The sequence below is a fragment of the Sus scrofa genome, chromosome 7 (assembly GCF_000003025.6).
Source record: "Sus scrofa isolate TJ Tabasco breed Duroc chromosome 7, Sscrofa11.1, whole genome shotgun sequence".
Classification (NCBI taxonomy): Eukaryota; Metazoa; Chordata; class Mammalia; order Artiodactyla; family Suidae; genus Sus; species Sus scrofa.
Window position 1 is genome coordinate 81,353,523 of NC_010449.5, and position 14,266 is coordinate 81,367,788.

General features: G+C 41.6%; 1 long non-coding RNA gene across 1 annotated transcript in view; it reads left to right on the forward strand.

Moving 5' to 3' along the window:
- Nucleotides 1-14,266, forward strand: part of LOC110261612 — a 56,729-nt gene that overhangs the window by 30,680 nt on the left and 11,783 nt on the right. Inside the window, exon 2 of the long non-coding RNA XR_002345961.1 lies at nucleotides 6,141-6,258. This is a non-coding gene — a long non-coding RNA (uncharacterized LOC110261612). The remainder of the gene's footprint in view (nucleotides 1-6,140; nucleotides 6,259-14,266) is intronic.

Consider the following 14,266-nt stretch of genomic DNA (forward strand, 5'->3'; position numbering starts at 1 on the left):
TAAGCCACTCCTCCTCTCACCCCATATAAGGGTAGGGGTGGGGGTCTACTGTGCCATTTACACCCTCCGGAGTAGTGAGCAAAGGAAGATGTTACTTGTTTTCCCGCCCCTCTGCTGTAGCAGGGGCCTCCAATAAAGCTTCCCCTGAGTTTCTTATCTGGCCTCTTGTCAATTTCTATTCATTGAGGACGGCCAAGAAACCTTGTGGGTAACAGACACACATTTATGCCTGTGTTTGTGTGTGTGTGTCTGGGTATCATTAAAAGAGCACAAATTTGGAGGCTGGACTGTTACTTCCAGTGACTTGCAACTCCAGGGCAGCAATGACATGGAAAAGAGCAGGGCAGCCTGCTCTCTAAGAGATGTTCACTGTGTTCAAAAGGTCATGTCATGTTCCTGGCAATTGACTCCATGAATTTGGATTCTACAGTGTAGTTCTGGGCTGTTTCCACTCTGCCTGTGTTTCCTGCAGAACCTGCCTCCCAGTTGTTTTCACATTGACCTCATTACCCAGCCCTGGTGACAAGCCTGGCAGGCCTCTCTGCAGTGTCTGCTTGTTCATGGCTGCCTTGCTCCCAAACCCCCACACCTCTGTCCAGGGTCGGGGTAGCGGGTAGGGGGAGCATGGTGGGTGTGGATGCCTCTCTCTTGGCTTTGAAAGGCTGATACTGCCCCCACGAAGACCGGCTGTGGTCACTAAGTAAGGAGTGCTGGATTGCAAGGGTGTACTAGAGGCTGTGGGGACTATTCCACCCTCATGGGAGGGTGGGGAGTGGAAGGAGGAGAAGGCAAGAGACACCCAGTTCCCTAGACTCGGATTCTTAACCCATGAACAGATGGACTCAATCAAGACCAACATCAAAATTCCAAAACCTCTGAACTCCTTTCAGATCAGTTCTGGAAGCTCATTTTGAGCCATAAGTCAGTATTTTTTCTTTTTTAAGTCCACTGGCTTATATAACTCCCGCCTGCAAAAGGCTCTCCCTGGTCACTTTCAAAAGAATTACAGTGTTTGTGAAAACAAGGTCATTCCAACCTTGGAAAATGAACCCATCTTAAATTACTCAGTGAATTCTAAGCTTTATCCCCCAGACTACTGAGGAACTTGAACATGAGTCCGTGGCCAAAGTGCTTCTTTCATCTGAATATGAGGAAGCCAAGTGGACTAGGATGGGGCTGGGAGTGGGCTCATCAGACTGCCTCAGGCATGGTCCCCTCCTCGTGTTTTGGTCATGGCCAAGTTATTAGAAATCTCAGAGCCTGTCAAATGGAGACCCTGTTTCATGTCCTTTTTATGATTAAATGAGATCTCATCCCAGGAAAACTTAAGTCTACTTTAAGCTTTTTAACACCATATTTCTGAGTTTTACTGTAGGACTAATTCATTCACTGGAGTCTGGCCAGTTATCTGCTTAAGTTAGAAGAAGGAAAACTAAAGTCTGACAGGAAAGAGAACATTCTGAACCATGAAGGTCAATCAGGCAGTAGAGTAATTTTGCTCAAAAAGCTGTCAAGACACTAGCACTAGAGGTATTCAAGGGAAAATTGGATGTAATACTTAGGGAAATCATATGGGAAGACTTTTTGCCCTTGTGTTCAATGTCTGAAGGAGATGACCTGGTGGCCAATCTATAAATAAAATGCCTTTGTGTTGTTTTTATCTAAGATTTTGGCCCTTTGGGAATGATGGGATGTGTCGGGCATTTTGAAAAGTGGTAATATGAAAAGCATTGTAGTAAAATGAAAGCCTGATATGTCTCTTCATTATAAAACTATATTAGAAATGTACAGCCCATTCTAAAACACAAATCTGACCATGTTGCTCATTCTGCATTAGAGCAGCCAGCCTAGTTTATACAAGCATGTATGATGATTCAACACCACAGAACTTTGTTTTTTGCTTCACAGTTGGAGGCAGCTGTTCTGGCTGGCGGGAATCTTTCTTCCACACAGTGATTCAGGAATCCAATTTCTTTTGTCCTCTGGTTCCACCATGCTCTACACCCTTGCCATCCTCTGAATGCATTGGTGGAACGAGAAAGGATAAGAAAGAGAGTCAGCCACTTCTTAAAAGCCTTAGCAAGATCAGACACTATCTTCCTTTTCACATTCCATTGGTGAGGATCTGGTCACATGGCCACACCTGCCAGCAAGTCATGCTGGGAAGCGGGGTCCTCTGGATGCCTGGGAAAAGGAGAGATGGCCCACACTCTCTTTCCTTAAAGTCCTTCCTAAGATTCCCTCTGCTCTGAGATTAGAGCATTTATACCAGGCAGAACAAAGTCAGTCTTTTTTGGGTAACAAATAAAAGCTACAGAACCTCTCCTTATCCTTACACCCATTGCCAGTTCTTCCTGTAAGTTTAAGAGCATTCAGTGGGTTAAGGATCCGGCGTTGCCGTGAGCTGTGGTGTAGGTTGCAGATGCAGCTCTGATCTGGTGTTGCTGGGGCTCTGCTGTAGGCCGGCGGCTGTAGCTCCAATTGGACCCCTAGCCTGGGAACCTCCACATGCCACAGGAGCGGCCCCAGAAAAGGCAAAAAAAAAAAAAAACACCAAAAACCAAAAAACAAAAGCATTGCCAGATACCTCGGCAGAATCCCTGATCTAGAGGGGCAGAGAAATTGTTTTCTGGAAATGACCCAGTCTTTGAAGTAGCTTTTCCATGAAAAACCAGTGTACCTTTTGAAAGCCTGGTGTGGATAAGGCAGCATGCAAGGGGTTTATTTTAATACGAATGTCCCTAAAATTGGTTGCCTGAAGACATGCATGGATAGAAAATGCTAGTTCCACACACAACGAGCCAAACTATTTTTTCCAGAGGCGTTGCTGTTGCTAATAATGCCCTGTTTGATTGCCATCCTCGGCCATGGGAGACCATCTTGGCTCCCCACCCTAGAGGTGATGCTGATTTGTATACACAAGGTGGCCAGTCCCTGGAGCCCAATTGCATAGAAACGCATGTAGGTGTCATAATTAGCCATTTCCTGGCAAAGCCCCACAAATGAGCTACAATCCTCAAGACACAGCCCTCTGGAACCTTTCACAGAATTGTTTGCAGACCAAATAATATTCATGTGTAACCCATTTAATTACCTAAGCTGTATATATTTAATGGCCCTTGACTTGTTGGTATGAGTTTTACAGTGAATCGGATGTGAAGGGGGTTAATAGCAGGTGGGGCTCCAGCCACCATGTGGAGCTCAATAAGGTCCAGACTGAAGCAGGTCTGCCCAGAGACAAGTCAGGTGGGTGCAAAGTTGCAGTTTCCTGCTGGAGTCTTTGCCTGTCAAGACCAACAAACACGTCATGATGTGACCAAATAGGTGTGAAGTTGAGATGTCGAATATTGAGTACAGTGTTTCAGTGGTCTGAGCGTGTTCTACTCTGCCCTAGGAGGAAAGTTAAGGCACTAGATTGTTTGAGTGGCAAGAATACCTCAAATACCCCACTTTCCTCCTCCAGGTATTCCCTGCTACATCCCAGCTAATATACAAATCAAATGAACATTTTCCCTTCTAGGAGAACATCAAAGTTCATGTTAGAGCCTAAATGCTGTTGATTTGGGCTTCACTTGTTATTCATGACATAGATGAGGCCCTCTCTACCCCAGAAGCAAGGTGTTGGGGAGCTACTCTGCATCTTACACAACACCTTCTGGGGATGCACTCACATGCTGAGCCTCCAAAGGGTGCAGTCACCGGATTAGCAATTGCTCATGCTGTCCGAAAGTTCATGCAAATGTATTTTCATCACACAGTTCATTTGTCAGTGAGCAGACATCACTACTATTGCTCCACTCTGAGGAACTTTGTGCTCGTATAGTTTAAACCCATTAGCCTTCTCAGGCTGGGAGTTGCACAGAGACTGTTCTTGGACAAATGCAAACTTAACTACATGGTTCCATGAGAAAGTTTGATGGGAATGTGTTTGTATGAAATGCAATGCATTTCTCTTTGGAAATTGGGCACCAACAAATTCTGACAGGATGGAGAAGCAACAATTTCTTTTCTCCTATATTTCCAAAGTACAGAATTATATATATGTGTGTGTGAGAGAGAGGGTGATCTGGTCATTGAGCAAAGGTTTATTTGTTTTCTTTACAAACCTTTATTGTTTCCTTTCCTTATTGTGAATAATTCTTTGATGAATATCTTCCTGCAAATAACTTCTTATGAATTTTTTCAAGAATAAGTTTTATACATGGGAATAATTGATTAAAGGGAATGACTTTTTTTGACATTACAAATACATTGCTAAATATACATACTTGGAAAAGTAAGTACTTTTCCAAGCGATTTATACTAATTCATATTGTCACCAGCAAATATTAAGCTTAAAGTTTTAGTGCAGTTTTATCAGTGTTGGATTTTGCCTTTTTCTCTTGTTCATTCCTGTACCAGGCCTGAAATGTCACTAATTATTATTTCAATTTGCTTTTCTTTTATCCATAGCAATGATATTTTCCCATGTGCTTGCTTACTCTGTATTTTTTGGTGACTATTCAAATATCATGACGTTTTACTGATTTTGCTATTTGGCATTCTTTTCTATTTGAATGAACTCTTTATGAAACATGAGCATTGTTCTTTAAAACAAAGTGATGCCTACCAGTGATAATTATATTCATATCTATAAAATGTGCCTAAAATTCTTTCCCTGGGCTATTGCATCAAATTGTTGTGATAATGCATTTGAAAGAGCTTTGAAAAATTCCAAGTAGTATATACATGCAAGATGATATTAATGTAAAAATTTATTTTTAGCTAAAAGTGTGAGTATAAATATACATTCTTTTGGATAAATCATCTGATAGGAATTTATCTGTAAAACTCCTGAATATTTCAACTGATTACAAACTCAGTAAGAGACAATGGGGGGAACTAAGTGATGAGGTCAATATGAGACACAATTTATGCTTGAACACATGTTTTTTTCCTACCAAATTTATCCATCACAAAAAAACCCAATTCATATTCAAGTTCTAGCAAAGTCTCTGATATTACAGGAAAAAAGTGCTCATTAGGAAGGCATACTAACCTAAAAAGACTTCAGCTGATGCTAGTTTTGATGCTTTCAGAAGCCCCTTGGTAGAATCATTGTAAAAAGGTAGCAAAGAAATATAACATCAGTTTAGCGATTATTCCCAGGTGTGTGACCTCACAATTTAAAAAGTTGAATGTTGATTTAAACAAGTTTTTCATTGATCTTAAACTTAATTCATCTTATAAAACTGAGACCATATGCCCATTAAACAATAATTCTCCCTTCACCCTCTCCTCCCCTGACAACCACCGTTATCCTTTTTTTTGTTTTTTTTTTTCTCACACCCGTAGCACATAGAAGTTCCGGGACCAGAGACTGAACCTGGGCCACAGCAGTGACCCAAGCCCTGCTGCTGTGACAATGCCAGATCCTTAACCCACTGTGCTATGGGAGAACTCCTGTTTTTTGAAATCTCAGTGTTTATTATTTTTTAATTCAGCTTTTCTTGAATTAAAAATACTTCATTTTGAACAACTTAGAACCAAAGATGGTGTGCTCTAGAAAACTGACTCCAAAAGAAACTCTAGTGGTAGCAAAGATGTAAATGAAGGGTGAATAATTTTTGTGATAAGTGGGTAGGAATTCTTCTTTTTTTTTTTTTTTTTGGTCTTTTCTAGGGCTGCATCCGCGGTATATGGAGGTTCCCAGACTAGGGGTCTAATTGTAGCCGCCGGCCTACGCAATGCGGGATCCAAACTGCATCTGTGACCTACACCACAGCTCAAGGCAATGCTGGATCCTTAACCCACTGAGCAAGGCCAGGGATCGAACCTGCAACCTCATGGTTCCTTGTCGGATTCGTTAACCACTGCGCCACCACGGGAATTCCAAAAAGGCCACACTACTAAATGAATCTATTACAATAAAATATAGGATTTAGAATAAGCATGACATTTAATTCTTAAATTTCAAAGTTAAAATCAACAATTTGAGGTATACATTTGACCGTTTCATATTGATCCCTCAGTTAAATATCCTCATTGGCCACACCACGTGCTGTAGGCTTTTCTTGCTGGGACTGTAGCCTGAACTTGTTTGCAGTGTCATATTATTTTAAGGTGCAGTTTGAGCTCATCTCCTGCATATTTATTTCTAGGTACTTTGTTTTAAAAGGGAGACTTACATCATGAAGTCAACACAGAAAAAGGTGACCAGAATACTGAGAAATTCCCAGAGCATTTGTATTTGGAAAGGCTAAGAGTGGCTAAGCTGAGGTAAGAGAAGATTGGGGTATACCAGATGTCTGTAAATATTGGCAGGGCTGTCATGTAGCTCCACAGAACTGAACTAGGACCAGTGAGTGGAGGGCATATTTCAAACCAATATTAGGAAGAATTTTTTGTAACAGTTGGAGCTTTTTAGATAAGAGGTGGGCTGCCTTCAGGGTAGTCCCCTAGGAGATTCACAAAGCTAGGTAATTCTTTATAAGAAATAGCTGTCGGAGTTCCCCTTGTGGTGCAGTGGTTAACGAACCCGACTAGGAACCATGAGGTTGCGGGTTCGGTCCCTGCCCTTGCTCAGTGGGTTAACAATCTGGCGTTGCCTTGAGCTGTGGTGTAGGTTGCAGACGCGGCTCGGATCCCGTGTTGCTGTGGCTCTGGCATAGGCTGGCGGCTACAGCTCCGATTCGACCCCTAGCCTGGGAACCTCCATATTCCGTGGGAGCGGCCCAAAGAAATAGCAAAAAGACAAAAAAAAAAAAAAAAAGAAGAAATAGTTGTCGAAGGGATTCCTTCAGTGGATCAGTTCATCTTTTAAGATTTTATCCAACCTCAAGAGCTCATGACCTGATGGGATCTTTCTTAGCTGTCTTTCCTTGGTCAGCACAGTGTCTGCAGTGGAGGTGAGATTTACTCTGTGAAGTGATTCACTCCATTAAAGACAAGCCACTTTGGCACCAATCCTAGGCTAGGATTATCTGATTTGATTCTTCACAAGGATCAAATGAACAAAATTAATTGCTTTTCTCTTTGTTAAGTTTTCCAGGTCAAAATTTTGAATGTGCTTTTCTCAGCTTACAGAGTTAAGAAAATAATTTGTTGGCAATATTTAAAAATCAGAAATTTTCACAGAAAAGGCTGTAGGCAAGCAGTGCTGAACCCAGTTCCCACAGGCAAAAATGAGGTCCGTGGGGTCTCTGCTCCCTGTAGATGGAGCTGGTATTCTTGGGTCCACAAAGGCCCCACTCAGTAACTCCACTCATTCACATTATGGGCCCAACACCCAAATCTTCTGAGTTTGCAATCTTTATTTTAAGAAGATAGTTTAGTTTTTTTAAAATTTTGAACATAATTTCAATTGTCTTTAAAAAGCAATTAAATTTATTGTGATCTTTCCACAGCAACGAAAAGTCAAAGTCTAATGCTTATCAATCAATTTTACATTCTAAGTTAAAATGACCCTTCCAAGACTTGGTATAATATCTGCTAACTTGTTTTTCAGTGTAAATTTAGAATGTTGTTTTCCTTTCCAACTTAATCTCTCTGTTCCTCAGTTTTCTCATATGTAAAATACAATGTAAGATTAGAATAATTTTTGTGGATTAAACGGAGGCAAGCTAGAAAGCACACGTCAGTGTTTTGCACATAGAAAACTCTTAAATATTTATTTTGTGGGAAAGCATAATGAAGGAATAATTTAAACTTCAAATTGTCTAAGATATACTCAATAAAATATACTGAGATAGAAATTTCAACATATTTACAATAATTCTGACTAGGCAAATGTTTCAATAATTTGGCTGCCGTTGTATTTTGTGGGATTGAAAAATTTATGCCATTTTCATGTTCATTTTCCAGTTTTCAGGCTCTGACCCAGTGGTCATTATAGTCCAGGAGGCTGTCTTAGTCTGGGAATGGTCACTCCTTGGGACTGGGATCTTTTCAGGAATCGCAGTTGTTTCCCCTTTCTTATCTAGAATATCTTTGGAGGGGGTTGTCCTAAAAACAGAAATAGAACCAAAACCCAGACAAATGGACCCACAAACAAAATAATTCCTTTTGGAATAATAGAATGATAAAAGTCTCTTAGGTACTACCTGGAGTTAGCCAAACTCAAGGCAAAGGGCGCAGTCCTCCAAGACTGCCAGTTCTGCCTAAGAGTTCTAATGCCATTTATAAAGTGGGTGTCCTGGCGTACTTATTGTGGCTCAGTGGGTTAAGGATCCAGCATTGATGTGAGGTGCAGTGTAGGTTGAGGACACAGCTTGGAGCCTACATTGCTGTGGCTGTGGTGTAGGCCAGAAGCTGCAGCTCTTATTCAACCCCTAGCCCAGGAACTTCCATATACAGCAGGTGTGGCCCCCCAAAATTAAAAAAAAAGCATTTGTCCCCAGGGCCACCTTCATATGAAACCATTTAGTTATAAAATTGGGGGTCCTTGTGGATTTTTTCTGGTTTAGTAATTTGCTAGAATAACTCACAGAACTTAGGAAAACACTATACTTATGATTAAAGTTTTATTACAACAAAAGGATGCAAATCAGAACCAGCCAAAAAGAGACACAGAGGGCAGAATCTGAGACCAGGAAGGTCCCAAATGCAAAGCGTCAGTGTCCTCAGGGCTGTGTTATCCTCCTGCTATAGACGTGTGACAGTATGCATGGAGTATGGCCAAACTGAGAAGCTCATCAAATTTCAGAGTCCAGAGTTTTTGCCGGAGTTTCATTATGTAGGCATGATCAGTTGAATCCTTGACATGTGACTCATTCTCTAGGCCCCCTCCTATCCCTGGAAGGCCTGCAAGTATCAAAACCCCCACCATCTAATCCCATGGTTATTCTTTCTCGTAGTCAATCCTCATCCTGAGTCACCTTAGCATAAACTATCCAGGGACCTATCATGAATAACAAATATGTTGCTGTCACTCAGGAAATTCCAAGGTTTAGAGGTTACATTCCAGCTGGAACAGAGCTGGGACAGGCCAGACATCTCTTTGGGTAAAATTCATTCTTCACTACATGGGTACATGCCTCCAGCAGGCAGCCTCTGAGATGACCCCCAGTGATTGCCACTGCCTGGTATTCATACTCTGGGTGATCCCCTTCCTTTGAGTTTGGGGTGGACGTAGTGACTCCTTTATAGTAAATAGAATTCTGAAAATTGATAGGATGTCACTTCTGGGATTAGGTTATGAAAAGACTCTGGCTTCCCTGTTGCTGCCTCACTTCTTGCATTGATGAAACCAGGTGCCATATTGTGGGCTTCCCTACAGAGAGGCCAATGGGGAAGGAAGAGAGGAAGGCCTCTGGCCAATAGCCAGCAAGGAACTGACACCTTTAGTCCATCCAACAGCCTGTGAGAACTGAATCCTGGCAACAGCCATGTGAGCAAGCTTGAGAACAGACCCCTCCCCAACTAAGCCTGAGATGATACACACTGACATATTCACTGGCATCTTGACTGGACCTTGTGAAGGACCGTGGGCTCCCTTGGGACACCCACCTAAGCCACACCTGCATTCTTGACCCATTGAAACTATGAGAATGTAAAGGTTTGCTGTTTAAAGCTGCTAAGTGTTAGGATAATTTTTTTTTTCACGAGCCAACAGATAAAATGCCACTTTATCCTATCCTTTGCTCTTTTCCCTGAGAAATCAGCTTGCCAATAGTTTATAGCAACATCTTTCAGATCATGGCTTGAAAGATGGATTATAGACACAGTATTTAAGTTTAAATATGTCCTTCACGGCTGTTCATATGATCTCTGACAATAGAATGATGACATTACTTTATTCCCCTCGAAGACATTCTTACGTATTATTTCCCTTGAAACCAATCAGTGTAAAATTAATACAGTTTGTAGGTTTTTAATTTTTGTAATTCTTTTTAAAAAAGCACACACATCTATCCATTTCTATTTAAAGGATAAATGTCTCCTCAATAGGAGAAATTAGTGGAAGGTATTTAGGTTTATCTTCATTACACATCAGGTGTATTTTCCCCAGTTTTAGCGTATGTCAAACTAATAGGGGTTTGAGCTACTGAAATGTTACCTTTGGAGAATATGTGTTTAAAAATATGAACACTCAACCCCAAATGCTATGCTTTTCCTGAAAGTTACTATTTTGGAATTTGAATTTTCTTGGAGCTAAGCCCTCTGATAGTTGTAAAGACTACACCTGTGAATTTGCTTCCTCAATGACACTTTCGTTTCGTGACCAATTGTTTCTTTGTGGATAAAGTCAGTTACAAATTACAATAGACTTGGGTTTTTCAAGGCATCCCTCACTCACCCAGTACCTTAAAGTCCTCCATGGATAATAAAGTAATTACAGTACTCGAAGGACAGCTTAATAATTGTGGACTCGAATACAGACTCTCCTCTATATTTGAGAAGGACTCGTTCCCAGCTGGGAACATTAAGTTGGGTTTTATTGAGACTGAAGCCAGGCAGCTGGGTGATCCCCTGTGCTATTTTGAAAAGTATCCTGGGATCATTAATTTCCATCTGAATGGTCAGGGAGGTGAGAGAATGACCTTACTGGGAGTGACCTTGAGTTGCACTTGGAGTCTTGAACCAGGCACCCTCCCACCCTGGAGGTGAGATGTGCAATATAGGCAAATTATAGGGCTTCCTAATGATTTGTGATGAATCCCAACTGCATTCCCATGGTTTGTTCTCTCCCAGGTGAGTTCAGAATGGTGGCTGAGAAGAAATGCTGGAAAGTTTCCTAAGAATGTTTTGATTGGTCTATACGTGATCTTGTTTTGTTGTTGTCTTTTAATGCATTTTTTTTTTTTTTTTGGTTGTTTGCCACCACTTTCCTTTGGCACATCTAAGATCCTTGGTGTCTTTCTGCCTTTGTTCCTTCTCCTCTGCTGCCTTGGTACTACTGGTTTAGCAGATCCATGGTTATTGTGTCTTCTGCACCTCACCTTGACAGACTTTTCTATGAAGAGGTGCTAATTAAGCTGTAGCTGTTGGCCCTGTTGTTCGCATGTCTCCAGGACGCCCAAGACCAGGGTTAGCCTGTGAGTGAGTGTATGTGTGTGTTCAGTTTTTAGCTTTTGCAGTGATTGTTACTGGTTTAGGTAACAGTGTTGGTTTAGAGAGCTGATAAATATGACAGGGCCTTCAAACTATCTATGGGGTTGACTCCAAAGCAACTCAAAGGGAATTTGGCAGTTTGATCACATGCCATTCGGTTTGTGATAATTGTGACTCCATGTCCACTAAAGGTGAATAGTTTCTGAATCTACAGAGAAGTATTTCAGCAATGCCAGGTGGTTATGCTGCCAGCCACATGGGAAGTCCTACAGAGAAGAATTTAAAAATAATTGTCATCTTCCTTTCTCACCTTGCTCTGTAAATGTTGGGGAAAGTAATGGGGATAGTGCTATGAATGCCTACAATGAGAGGTAAATTCACACCAGTGCCTGAATCTGTGAGCTCACCCTGGGGGGTGATAACCATGGCATCCTCTGGGGAACTGGTTCCCAGGCATTGACCACATTTCTCCTGAAGCTAATACTTAGGTTTGCTTCCATGCCTTTGAATATAACTTCGGCACATTTCTAAAGAGCACCACTCAATATCTTTCACAGCTCAAAGTAAACCTATATCACAAATTTTTAGGATTTCCCTTATTTTCACCTACAGTGAGAATGTACCTTGTTTTAGCGCTATTTTTCTGAAATCCCATTCATCTGTGGGATGAATTTTAACACGATTTTTCTCAGATCCCATTCATCCCATGGGATCTGAGATCCCATTTTTCTTGCTGTGGTTAAAAAAAAATCACCACATTCTCTACATAGATGGGAGATTTTGGATTGTGAAATCCTTAAAGTTAGATGGGACCAGAATTTTTTAATCCCTATATCCTTGCCTAGCACCAAGAAGAAACTCAACAGTTATCGAGAAGCAGAGAGTTGCATGGTAGTTACCAGGGGTAGCGAGGTGGGGGAAATGGGAGAATATTGGTCAAAGAGTAAAAAGTCAAATTCATGTAAAATGAATAAGTCTAAGATCTAAGGTACAGCATGATGACAATAATGAATAATACTCTTTTGAATACTGGAAATTTGCTAAGAGACTTCAGGGGTGTACACCACACACACACACACACACACCCACACACACACACACACACACACACGGACAAAGATGCTCCATGGTAGTAGTAATCACTTTACTGAGTGTATCTATATCAAATCATCATATCATATACTTTAAATACATACACTTTGTATGTATGTATATATGTATTTGTCCTGCTGGCACCAGCAGCAGGAGGAAGTCCCAGGGCCAGGGATCTTGAACCCACACCACAGCAGTAAACATGAGGGATCCTTCACCTGCTGAGCTACCTGGGAAGTTTTTAAATTAAAAATAGTTAATGAGGGATGTAATTTAAATGGTGGAACAGTTCTGTCAAACACTCTACTGAATTATTTTTATGTGCTTAATTCATTGGTTGACGGAATCACCCTACTGATGGGTAGTTTGTGCATTGCCACTGTCTATACATTTCTGAAGAAAGTACGGTCATCTAGGTTAACCATGTTTGCTGGAGGCATTTGATTGCAAGAGGCCCAAAGAACCATGCTTGAATTCTGTTTGGGCATCATGCCATTTTTTTTTTCCCCAGAAAACAGATGAGAGCTTTTCCATAATTGATATGAAAATTTCACCTCTGAATGACACCCAGAAATTCCCCTTCTGCAGAAAAACAAACAAAATATTCTGAGGGATTCTGAGAGGAGGTCTTTTATCTCACGTGGGGAAGAGGACTCCTCTAAGTCTCTTAGATGAGGGTGGTCTCATTAGGAAAAAGAGGAAGGGTGGAAGCATCCACCAAATGTTCATGTTAGGAGACAGAGAGGGAGCTTCGAGTTTATGTGAGAGCCAATCACAATAATGAATGACAGCTGAAATAATGACCTGTCATCCATGCTACTTTTTGGGCAGAAACCATAACATCCTTGTGAAAGTTAGAAGAAAAATGTGTGCTTTGATGCTGGGGGGCAGGGCTGATGGATGGAGGTGGGGGTGGAAACATAAAGAGTGGTTTAATGTGTCTTGTTGGAACCTTTCAGCTTAGCCCCCAAGGCTTTTACCTCACCCTGTCACTATCCCGACACCTCCTGGTGCTGACAGTCTTGGTAATTGATGGACTGGTGGGGGCTCTTTTCTGCAGACACGTAAAAGCAGGAGGGGATACGCTGCCCCGCCTCCAGCCGCCTGGCACGGAGACCCAGAGGCGAGCGGATCCAGGGCCTGGCTGTGTTGGAGAGAAGAAGGGATCGATTCTGTCAATCAGGCAGCCCAGCTACTGTCAGGCTCCAGGACCTTTCACCTACTCCTTGGTGTCATTAGAACTCCCAAATCTCTTTGCGGGCTTTTTCTATTAGACACAGACTCCCACGTTTTGATTTTTTTGCTCTCAAAGTCTTTTTTTTTTTTTTTTTTTTAATAATTACCTGCATTGAACCACACTTACCATCGTGGGCTTAGAGCAGGCAAATGATTTATTAGTCTTGGTTTCTGAGCGTGCCGAGCAGCATGGGATTGATTTGGCTGGTGACACGCAGCTGATGGGTAGGGGTCCGCGTCAGGGTGACGCTTTTCCTGCAGCTGACACGCACGTGGGGACTGAGTTTGTTGTTCAGTCGGCCAACTGTGACATTGCCGAAATAGAGCCTCAAGTCAGGGTGGGTCACAATGGGGGGAAAAAAGCCATGAGGGCCACGTGGGACAGTTCTCTTTGAGTAGAAAGTAAAACTGTGTGAAAAGAGGAGACAGCCGGAACAACTCACATGGTTTCTGATGAGGCTCTGGATTTATTTTGTCCACACTGCCTGATTTGTGTCCAAGGATTTGACTGTGCAGTGGCCAGTTATGGTGGTGGGTCCTTGAGCTCTTGACTTGGCTTTTGGGTATTTGCCTTGATTTACACCCAAATCATGGTATCTATAAATATCTATGTATTTTCCTACTATCAGAATGCCTATTAGGCATTCTGCTTTCAGGGCTATTTTCTAAAATTTTTTGTCTTTTTTATTAAAAGATCATTGAAAATGTTGTATAGTTTTTGGTATATAGCAAAGTGATTCAGATGTGCATGTTCTTTTTCAGATTCTTTATTACAAGATATTGACTATTGTTTCCTGTGCTATACAGTAGGGCCTTGTTTGTTTATTTTCTATAAAGTAGTGTATATATGTTAATCCCAAGCTCCTAACTTATCCCTCTCCCCGTCTTTCCTTTGCTAACCATATGT